Here is an 11,559-nt window from a genome sequence, read left to right as displayed (position 1 = left end):
AAATAAATAAATAAACGGGCATAGAACTCAATAACATGAAAGCGAATGATTGGAGAAAGCTCAAAAATCAACCAATCCAAAAGTCAAAAGCCAAGAAAACACTTCGTACCACAAATACAAAAGAAAGAAAAAACTTCCTATCAGGAAGTAGTAAAATACCTACTACACACTGTATTCGACCTCACGGAATACCACGGCATGCCATTTCCACCCCCCAGAGACCCTCGGCACCGGAATGTCCACGGCGCGGTACGGCATGACCCACGGAATGAACTCGCGCCAAAACTGCCCCTCACGTGAGCAAATCACCATGGGTACTCACGGCACGGCACTCACGGTACCGTAGTGGGAATCGGCCCTAATATAAGCACGGTCCTTTATTTGTTCAATCTACCTCCGCCCCGTGCTATTAATGGAGACGTTCCTTTATTGGAGACTGTTCCATTATTATTTCAACCTCATTTCAGAGGCATGTTGCCATGCCAAATTCATGTCAGACACACACATTTCAGGGTTTTTTCGCCGGTACAGATAATGAATTTACACAGTGTGCTTATAATGGAGACTGAGCACTTTATTTTTGGAATGCCGCCCCAAGGTGTTCTATTATTGGAGACGTGCTATTATTGGAGACTGTGCTTATATTAGAGATAATACGGTAGGTCCCTGTCGACATGTCCTTGCCTTACTACAACTTTACAATTATCTCCATGATCATGGCAAGTCACCGGTACATTCACACAGCGGTATGCTCCGGGACAGGTACTACAGTCATGTAGACCTACATGAAGCGACTAGCGCAGGTCTTCTCTCTGTTCGCAAAGCTCCACCCAACCCCCCCCCCCCCCCCCTCCACACCAGCTAACTATGTGCATAATGACTTTGACACACAAAGCGCAACCAAGCAGTTTGATCACCTACATACATGCTACACTACATCATACATGCTACACTACATCATACATGCTACACTACATCATACATGCTACACTACATCATACATGCTACACTACATCCTAGTCTACAGGCTATTGAAGTGTAGGTCCCCATGCTACTCAGACAAGTGCAGCGGTTGAGAGGCAGGTCATACTCGGTCAGAGAAAAGGTAGAGAGAAGAGTTGACCGCCTTCCGAAAATTTCTCCTGGTGCACAGTCATTCACCAGAGGTTTTTTCTCTCTTTTGTCTTCATTGTTGTCATGTCGCTTTGATACCGACGCCACTTTGTAGGGTTGCTGGAAAGCAGGCAAAGTTAGCAAGGCATGCAAAGCTGTGGTAGCGACGGCAGTTCGGCAGTCTGTCCGGGTGACGGTAACCTCGTTCGGTAGCTCTAGCACGCCGTTGGAGTCTCGCCGTCTAGCCCAGCTTGGTTTGGAACAGCGGTAAGCACGATGCGTTCTTCCTTCCCCGTTTCTCTACCTTCGGCTGTGGGTCGATGTGAAGCGATAGCACACTCCTAATGCCTGCATTGAAAGTTTATTTGGTGACACAACGATTGCCGTTCAAATCTACGTTACGGTTGGCTTCGCCACATGGGGATAGTGATTGAATGAATTTTCATTTTGACCATCATTGTTACACCCTGCCATGGGTTCACCTGTGTTTGAGAATGTGTTGGTGAACCCAAGGTAATGAATGGTGTGAATGGTGCATTTCCGAAGCTAGTTGCCGCTTGCGTTGGAGTGTAGGTCGATGTTTTCTCCTCTTCGTTGTGATTGTATTTGATGTCGTGCACTGGAAACAGCTCGGTGAAGAGAATCTACGCGTGCGGACGACTTGTGCTAGGGCGTTTGGGCGCAGGGAACCGCGGGTGCTGGCAGTCGCATCCTGCAACAGGAAATTTGTCCGAATACTTGTACCTGAGTAGCCGTCCCATCGGATCTCGAAGGACTAGGTGAGTTTCGTTCATGGCATCATGTACTGTTATCCCCCAACGGGATGATCGCTGTGGACGTAATACGTATTGATTCAGTCGCGTTGTGGCGACACAAGTTTAAATTAAATTTTACTGTTTCTACCGAATATCTCAGTACAAAGTCCAGTAAATGTTTCCATTGGTCCCTAAGAGGTATGTTAGATCTGGACACGCTAAGTTGTCTGGGTGACACTAGCCCAAAAGGCGTATGTAAACGTGGTACAAGACTTACAGTATGCACTGATCTCCTGAACTCTCAGACTCTACAATGCATGTACAGTGTTGCTCAATGAAATCCAGTCGCGTCACTCAAGTACACACCGGGCGTTCCATGGACCTAGACAAGGGAACACTACAGTCCATTCAGAAAAAGACGAGCGCTGGCTCTGGAGAGCTCCCGTGTTTGGTGATTTGCCAGTGCCGCGAGATTCGAAACTCGAAAAGGGTCCAAAAAAGATACCTCACCTGGGGTTTGAACCGCAAATGTACTGTTCTGCAAGTGGAGTGCGGGGGTTGGATTTCCATGGCTTTTCCCCAATTCAGTGCTTTGGGGGCAGAACATGGCCGGAATCATATTCTTGTTATGGCTTGCTCTTTGGAGAAAAAAACTTCCAAAACATAATTGGAAGAGCATTCCATGGGCGATTGCCAAAAAATTGTGACAAAACTCAAAATTTGACCCATTTATGGCCAAGAGCTAGGATATCATCTTTTTCTGAATGGACTTTAGGCTGTGAAATGGTGCAAGGCGCAAACTTGAGATTTCACGACTGGATTTCAGGGAGCAGGACTGTACACGCTTGTATTGGGCACTTTAGCGTAAGAGCTGCTGTAGTCTACCGTAGGATCCCACAGATAGGCTCACTATCTCGTTGGAGAGTTCTTGTATGATGCACATTGCCATAGCGACCAGAGCAGTGATGGTGCACATTTTGCTTCCATCAGGAATACAATCAGACAATTGAAAATGACAATATCCTGAAGTGTCCGACCGTCTCTCTCGCGGAGCTAAGCGGAATGTGCGTCATCACTGCGCTGGTCGCTATGGCAGCGTGGATCATGCTTTTGGCGATTTGGCAAGTTTGGTTCATTGTATGCAAGCGATAGATATGCCATTCGAACCGACGTCAAATTGTCTTTCACGCTGAACCCTACTTGACAAATCGATGCATTTGCCCCTGAAAATCGTGTTGATTGTGTTGGTACTGGAATGGCTCAAGCGAAAACAAGTTGTGCTGCCACCGGGGACAGTCAATTCCAGTGCACGAGTGCTAGGCGGGACGCGAGAAAGTTGAATTAAAGTTGCATTGAACCAAGATCATAGTTCAACACTCTCCGTCATGGACTCTGGTTTTAGCAGTATTAGCTGGTTTATATTCCTGCTGATTTTCTCGCTACTTCTGAGTCATATTCCTGCATGTCAGTAAGCCTATGTCCAGGCCCAGAGCTTGAACATGATGACGTCGGAAGTCAACAGGGAACAACGTCTGTGTGGAATTGGACTTACACTTACCATAGCAAAGTACAGTATGCAGTTGGAAAGGCCCTTGTGTTGCATGTGTAACAGGAGGGGGTCTCCGACCAGGAGAGCACAGGTCTGTTACTGACAGCAAATGCTTCAGCCTTGTGTGTAGAAGACCACCCATATGTGTAGGCATCTGGACAAAATCTGAATCCAGGTGAATCCAAAATTCAGTGTTGTCATGACACTGGGTGATAGTACTTTCAAGACCTCTTAGCCAACCCTACAGCATATCTCAACCTTATTATAATCCCGCCGGAGATCTGTTTGTATGTATGTGCCTGTGTGCCACAAATCTTCATTGCAATGCATCCAGGACACAATCTTGTGTTAATGCGTATGTGTTGTCCCAGCCCTTTTCGAGGGTATGTGCCCCTTTTGGCACGTGTGTGCTGGGTCCGCGTGGTCGGTGTGCGGACCGCGAGCGGACCGCGCAGGTTGCGCATGTCTGCATTTGGGCGCATTCTTGTTGTTCTGGTTTTGCCTTCTTGTTGAGATTTTCTTTGGAGTAAAGACAAATATCAGTCTTCTGTTTGTGGTACATGTGAGAGAGTAATCGGAAGGGCTATCGTCAGGTCAAAAAAAAAACCGACGACAATTGGCACCCGGCTAGTGGCATCGTCCCCACGACCCTGCGATAAACCTGTCGTCCGCGGTCTTTCCGGTTTCTTTTTTCTTCACCTGCCTCCTGCGTTCTTTGGCGATCCCTCTGTGCTTTATGTCTCGGCAAGTCTCCTTCGCGCGTCCAAGCTGGCCGCCAGCGAGGCAATTCAGGTAAGCCAGAGCAGCTGCTTTTAGTTCACTGCTAGACATTGTTGGGGCATTAGCCTGTAAAGCCTGTATTGTGACATTTGTTTAGTGTTGGCCTGCTTGTGTCGACGTAGTCCTGCTATGGGTCACTGTACCCTCCGGGTGTATTTTTGTTCCTCTGTGTTTCGTTACCTGGAGTAGTTGTGGCCTCATGTCTAAGGTTACAGTAGAAGCGCCTGGAAGATGGCTGATACCGAAACCGTTCGGGAGAGGATCTCCAGGCCTTCCTGAACGATTTAAGGTTATGTTTGCAGGCTAATAAGTATATCCCAGTTACCCAACCCCATGACACGATTGATGCGGCCTCGCAGGGGAGGTTAGAATTAATGGCCCGTGTTGTGTTGTGTACGAGCCTCACTGGCAGTGCGGCTCTCATGTTGGAATCCTTGTCGGACATGCAGCAGGAGGATCGCGCGGAGATCGAGACCGCTCTGCATGCTCGCTTTGGTGACACGGGCAAGGAGTTGCTCCGCCAAACTGAGCTTCAGGCTCGGAAACGCCAGGCGGGTGAGACCCTAACTGAATTGGGCAACGCTATCCAGGTATTGGTGGCTAAGGCATATCCGGGGGCGCCTGGTACCATTCTTAACACCGTGTCTATCCGTACTTTTGTGGACGCTTTGTCTCCCCACGTCGTGTGGAGGACCACAAGCCGCAGACGCTAGTGCACGCCGTTCAAAAGGCAGTCGTCCTGGAGACGCCGGACCAGTTGCGCCCGGCCGCTGAACCTGTGTTCGTCGCGTCGGCCACGCCTGAAATCACGGCGCGCCTGGATAGTTTGGAGAAATTATGTGCAACGCAAACCAGTCTGCTCGAAAGCCTCTGTGCGCAGCGCGAGAGTCCGGCTCCCGACCACTGGTCACGAGGTCCACGCTGTTTTGGTTGTGGCCAACTTGGTCACCTCCGCCGAGATTGTCACTCAAATCCACGTGACCGTGGGCGTAATCCTCGTGAACACCAGGTTAACACCAGATCTTTAAACTAGATGAGGCGGCTGGTGTGGGTCGTCCCACCGCCTTACCTAGGCGTGTTGGTTCTACTGAGGAAATAGCTGTAGCCCTACCTATTTTTGTAGAGGAGGAGAATGAGTGTGACCCTGATACATGTATGCATGTGTGCATCAGTGACGCCGACCTCGCTGAGTCGGTGGTGGTTCCGCCAGGTACGATTCCGGAGATTGTGATAACACCAGATATTGAGCCTGTGTTGTTTTCTAATGCTGCCTCTCTGTCTGTGTGCGTTGTGTGTGATGTGTGTGCTTTCGAGCATACTCCGGCGGAATCTCACCTATGTACTCTGGCTTCCGCTCCGCTGTCCACCCCACCGTCTATTCCGGTCGAGTTATCGGATTCCCTCCCGGTGGAGGCTGTCATGGCTTACACCGATGCGGTTCCGTTCTACATCCACCGCGCCGGCACCAGTCTCTTTGCACAAGGTACGTTGGCCACCGATAGGGCTAGTTCAGCTGTGTCGTGTCTGGTGGACACAGGTGCAGCAATCACATTGGTGAATTTTGCTGTTGTGGAGAAGTTGAATGCAGGACGGTTATTACGTCCTGCCTCTGAGTTGGGCGTATCGGCACTCTACACTGCGGGTGAGGGTACCCTAGACGTCAAGGGCTATTTACCCCTGACATTTACCTTTGGCAACATTACGCTTTCCGCCCGGGTATTGGCTGTTGCTCGTCTAACCGAGGAGTGTTTGTTGGGTGCCGACATTTTGGCAGCCCATTGTTTTACGCTACATTAAATGGTTCACCCCGTTTGACCTTAGAGGGACATATGATCCTATTGTCCAGGGAACAGGGGTATGTAGCGCGGAGTAGTTCCGCCAGGTTCGGCGGTGACGTGCGAGGCACGATGTGGTTAGGGTTTTCAACCCTGTTGCTCCTATTAGCCAGTGTTTGCGGTTCGGTTCAGGTTGTGTTGGTGTTTAAGTTAGCCTTGGCTTTCACTTTTGCTGTTGCGTTTATAGTCCGGGGTGGGGTCATGTGGCCCGTGTGTTCCTGTCCCCTGGTTGCCGTCCCCAGGGCCACCCGGCCTGCTGCTCTGCCAGAACACTATTCTGTCTCCTAGGGGGCGGCCATGGAAATTCCCCATGGTCTCAGTTGATGTTGCAGGGAGAGGCTACAACTCCTCCGGACATGGTTGATCTGGTGGAGACTGTAGTCGATTCCGATTTGGGCTATGCCCTGCCCCGTGCTGTATGTTCTGTCTCTGCGTCTGGTTATATTCCCATGTGTTGTGCCAATGTGTCGGATGTGCCGGTGTGTCTTCAGCGTGGTGTGTGTTTAGGGCAGTTCCTGCCGGTGGAGGGCTCTCGATCGGATGTTCCGACAATGGTGGGCGCGGCAGTGGGTGTGCAGTCGGTGTCATCCACATCTTCTCCGGCGGACCGGTTTGATCTCTCTCGCTTTGCGGGCACGGCGCAGGAACGTCAATCTCTGGTCAGTCTCTTGAACAAATTTGGGGATGTGATTGCAGAAGGCGACTGTGATGTTGAGGAAACCCCTATTCTCGAACATGTTATTGATACAGGGACCACACACCCTATCCGCCAAGGCCCCCGACGCCTTTCCCGCCCAGGGTTAGGATTGTTGCCGAGGAGGTGGAGAAGATGTTAGGAAAGGGTATCATCTCCCCTAGTGTGTCCCCTTGGGCTAGCCCCATTGTATTGGTAAAAAAGCCCGACGGTTCGGTCCAGTTTTGTGTAGACTACCGTAAACTGAATGACGTCACCCACAAAGACTCCCACCCATTACCTCGGATTTATGATACACTCGATAGGCTGGGTGGGGCTCAGTTTTTCTCGATACTGGACTTACAGTCCGGCTATTTGCAAGTTCCGGTGGCGGGAAAAGACCAGGAGAAAACAGCTTTCATCACGTCACAGGGTTTCTATGAGTTCAAACGTATGCCTTTTGGTCTATGTAATGCTCCGGCCACATTTCAACGCATGATGCATGCTGTCCTGCGGGGTCTTTCTCCCCTGTATTGTTTAGTTTATTTGGACGGCGTCATTGTTTTCTCGCACACGTTTCGAGACCACTTGCCCAGGTTGGAGGCGGTGTTGACCGCGTTGCGACACGCCAGGTTGAAGATTAAACCAAGGAAATGCCATCTCTTATTAGGAGAGGTTAATTTCCTTGGCCATGTGGTTTTGGCAGAGGGGATCACAACTGATCCGGAAAAGGTCCAGGCAGCACGTGAGTGGAAGGCGCCAACCAATCTAAAGTTATTACCCGCTTTTCCGCGATCGCACATCCGCTGCATGATCTGCTCCGTAGGGACGTTTCGTTTGCGTGGTCAGCTGAACATCAGGCTGTGTTTCGGAAGTTGTGTGTAGCGTTTTGTGAGGCACCTATTTTGGCAATTCCGGATTTTTCTCTACCTTTTAATGTTGACACTGATGCCAGTGTTTCCGGCTTAGGTGCGGTGGTCGAGGCGCACGCCGGTTAAACATCTGGCCATTTTGGTTCAGACCGCATATTGGCTCGGCTTCGTAAAGTCGCATACTGGCCGGGAATATCGGTCGATGTCTCGGTGTTTTATAAATGTTGTACAGTGTGTGAGCGTGGCAAAGATTTGCCTAGGGCTCGGCACTGTGCGTGTGGTTGCCCTGTTTGAGGTCATTACCATGGATATCATGGGACCCTTACCTCTCACTGCTCGTGGGAATAAAATAATTATACCCTACAGTCCATTCATCGGAAACAGTCCTGCTGGTTTCTGAAAGTCGGATTTGGGCCGAATTGAGGATCAAAAACCCACTGAAAATCTCAAAAATCTGGGTTTTGGATCTGCTTCTCCATACATTTTGCAAGGGCATACCTGTCCTAATTTTGCAAAACCTGGCTGAATTTCTATTTCCCTGTTCTTGGACTTTTTGTGGCCTCAAATGTGGCAAGGAGTAAATGGACGGGTCACACAATGCAGAATGTAATGTTTTTTCATGGTATCTACAACTATGTGCGGGAGACACCAAAAAGTTAGAGTGGCAGTTTCCAATGAATGGACTGTAGTGGTTGGAGACCATTTTTCTCAATGGGTTGAAATTCTTCCCCTTCAGGACATGAGAGCTGAGACTGTGGGGGACCTTTTGGTCGAACGGGTATTTATGAAGTTTGGTGTCCCTAGCCAGTTGCACTCGGATCGGGGCCCAAATTTTGAGAGCCGTCTGATGTATGGCTGAAAAGAATATTCGAATATTCGATTGATATTCGTTAGGAGCCCGATGGAAGGAATATTTTCCCCTTTAGAACATTCGTTCGTTTTGACACGTGCGCACACTCTGCTCCTGTCGATCTATTTGTAGTAATTCTTGAACGGATGGAGTGATATGTACATGTGTTTTGTGCTGAGAAAGGGGACTATGACTCACAGGAGTAGTGGACATGACTCCACTAGACATCTACTTGGGCTAGAACAACTGGGGACTAGCCAAACTCTTTCTAAGATTCTTTAGGTATAGAATATTCGATTCATTCACAAAAAAATCGATTTAGTTCCTATTTAAATAATTGTTTCACCCTTAGAAATAATTCAGCATTTTGAGAGAATATTCGTTATTCGTTCGTTATGGATGAGTATTCGTTCGTTTGTGAAATAGAATATTCGTTGCAGCCCTAGTCTTATGTCATGCCTGTGTTAGTTGTTGGGGGGGGGGGGGGGGGGGGTGTAAATCACGCACGACCCCGTACCGATGGCTTGGTAGAGCGGGCCAATCGTACTATTCAGGTTGCTCTTCGGGCGTACCGTCGAGGGTGATCAGTCCTCGTGGGACAAACATCTTTCCCTGGTGCAATTTGCCTACAATACGGGGGTCCACCGCTCTACCGGGTTTACTCCCCATTCTGTCCTGTTTGGGAGGGAGGCCCGTCTTTCCTTGGACTTGTTCTTACCTTCACCTAATACCCCCGTGGAAGCCCCTTTGCCTGTGTACGTGTCCAATCTTCGGTCGTCTTTGGGTCGGGCTTTTGGCGTTGTACGTGACCGCCTCGGTGTAGCCCACAGAGTGGCTAAGGCAGCGTACGATCGCCAAACTTATCTACCCACGGTACAACCTGGGGACAATGTTTGGCTCCACGCTGTTCCGCCCCCCCCCCCCTCTGGGTCCAGCCCTAAGCTGTTCCGCCCCTGGACAGGCCCGTGGCAGGTGGGAGTGGTGAAGGGAGTTGTGTGTGCTATTGTCCGGGTGGGTCCTCCTCCTTCACCCCGACATTCTAAGCACCTCACTACGCATGTGGATAGGTTGCGGGTGGTGCAGGGTAAGGTAGTTGTTCCCCCAGGGGTTCCAGCTTCCGGGTCCGCCACGCCTAAAAGACTGGCGGTTGCCTCCATGGGTGGGCCCTCTCTGTTTCTGCCGGCCCCACTTGCGAGGTCGGTCCCCGGGTTCGTTCAGCCGCCGGGCTACCTCCTCACACATCCACCATCTCCGGTGGCTGTGCCCCCTGCTGGTGCTCAGGGTTCCCCTCCCTTGGTGGGTAGTCCCCGGGTAGCCCTGCCCGAGTCCTCCTGATTCTCCTCGCCTGGGTTCCTCTTCCTTGCCGAGTAGTCCGTTGGTGACCCCGACGCAGAGCCCTCCGGTTTCTCCCACCCATCCTACTCCGCCCAGGACACCACGTCCTCGGCGGAGGTGTGCACTGCCCCCGGGTGGCTATGCTGCCCTTGAGGAGGGTCAGTTAGACCTCTCGTGGCGAGGTTGGTAATGTAAATATTTTATACCATGGATACTCCCAGTTGGTTTTGTTTCGTCTTTCTCTCCTCTTTTTTCTTGTCTTTTTTTGCTCAGTGTCGCCCTCGCCGACCCGGCCATGACGTTGGACCTAATCGAGGAGTGGAAAACATTTTTTGACTGGTTTCCCGAAGACCTGCGTCCGGCTTCCCTTCTGACTGCTCCCTCGCCGGTGATGTCTGCAGCGCCAGCATCAGTGGTGCCTCGCCGCTGACGGTCTCACCGCTCTCGCCTAAGGCGCCGGGCACACCGAGCGGCGCAGCATCGCGCCGCCCTCGCTGATCCGTCACCGGCTGGTAGCGTGCCGGACAGTGCGCCTTCCCCTTCCCCTGTGGGGTCGGAACTGGTCTTCCTCGTTGAGGTCCATTGTGTCAACGAATTACCATAATTTTTCCTCATTCTGTATTTTTTTGTTCGTCGATTCCTTTGGGTGAGTGGTGTCCTAGGTTGGTGCTGTTCTAGAAAAGACCCCTACAAGGATAGGGCATTAATAAGTGGAGCAGCTCGCCAGCCGGGGTCCTCTTTGAAAATGTCGCTTTCAGGTTCCTTCATTGTTGCACAGTTTCGCGGGGCTCCCGGCTGGTGTCAACCCTCCTGAATTACTCGTCACTTGCCCAACGGTCTCGTTTGTGCCTCTTTTTTTTATATTGGCCTATCTATGATGTACATATTTCATTTATTTCTTCTTCCTGTCTGTCTTCTCTTTTTGTTTTTCTTCTCTCCCATCCTCAGTAGAGGATGGATTTTTTTATGTGGACGTATGTTGTCCCTGCCCTTTTGGAGGGTATGTGCCCCTTTTGGCACGTGTGTGCTGGGTCCGCATGGTCGGTGTGCGGACCGCGTGCGGACCGTGCGCAGACTGCGCAGGTTGCGCATGCCTGCAGTTGGACGCATTCTTGTTGTTCTGGTTTTGCCTTCTTCTTGAGACTCTCTTTGGAGTGAAGACAAACATCAGTTCTCTGTTTGTGGTACATGTGAGAGAGTAATCCGAAGGGCTATCGTCAGGTCCGAAAAAAAACGACGACATATGCTTAGTGCAAAGGGGGTCAATGATACTTCATGTTGCTACAGATTGTCCCATCTTGACCAGTGATGGGGCTGATCTGCAGCCAAATTAATATTGATATCTCATCAGTTTACTATTTTTCTTGTCATTGTTAGTCTCTGTTTCTCTTTGTGTTTATCTGTTTGTCACTTTCTCTCTTTCTCTCTCTCTCTCCCCTCTCTTTGTGTGTGTCTTTCTCTGTTTCTCCATGGATATCTGCGATCTCTGTTTCCCCTCTCTTTGTGTGTGTCTTTCTCTGTTTCTCCCATGGATATCTGCTATCTCTCTTTGTGTGTGCGTTTCCTCTGTTTGTTTGTCTCAGTCTCTGTCCATGTCTACGTCTCAATCGCTTTCTGTCTGTCTGACTCCCTCTCTCTCTCTCTTCCTCTTCTTCTCCCTCTTTCTGTCTGTCTGTGTCTGTCTCTGTCTCTTACTCCCTCACCCTCCTTATCCTGCTGTCTTTGTGTCTGTCTGTCTGTCTGTCTGTCTGTCTGTCTGTCTGTCTGTCTGTCTCTCTCTCTCTCTCTCTCTCTCTC

General features: G+C 50.3%; 1 long non-coding RNA gene across 2 annotated transcripts; it reads left to right on the top strand.

The window, feature by feature from the left end:
* Nucleotides 1-1,158: 1,158 nt before the first annotated feature.
* Nucleotides 1,159-10,937, top strand: LOC135829623 (uncharacterized). Of its 2 annotated transcripts, XR_010555875.1 has the most exons (4): nucleotides 1,159-1,380; nucleotides 1,743-5,680; nucleotides 6,524-6,691; nucleotides 10,036-10,937. It is a non-coding gene; the product is annotated as an uncharacterized LOC135829623 (long non-coding RNA). The 2 variants fall into 2 exon arrangements; XR_010555874.1 differs by lacking the exon at nucleotides 10,036-10,937 and having other exon boundaries at nucleotides 6,524-8,862.
* The last annotated feature ends 622 nt before the right edge of the window (nucleotides 10,938-11,559 follow it).

This window comes from Sycon ciliatum, chromosome 13, assembly GCF_964019385.1.
Source record: "Sycon ciliatum chromosome 13, ocSycCili1.1, whole genome shotgun sequence".
Classification (NCBI taxonomy): Eukaryota; Metazoa; Porifera; class Calcarea; order Leucosolenida; family Sycettidae; genus Sycon; species Sycon ciliatum.
Note: the sequence above shows the minus strand (reverse complement) of the source record. Positions and strands in the feature narration are given on the sequence as shown.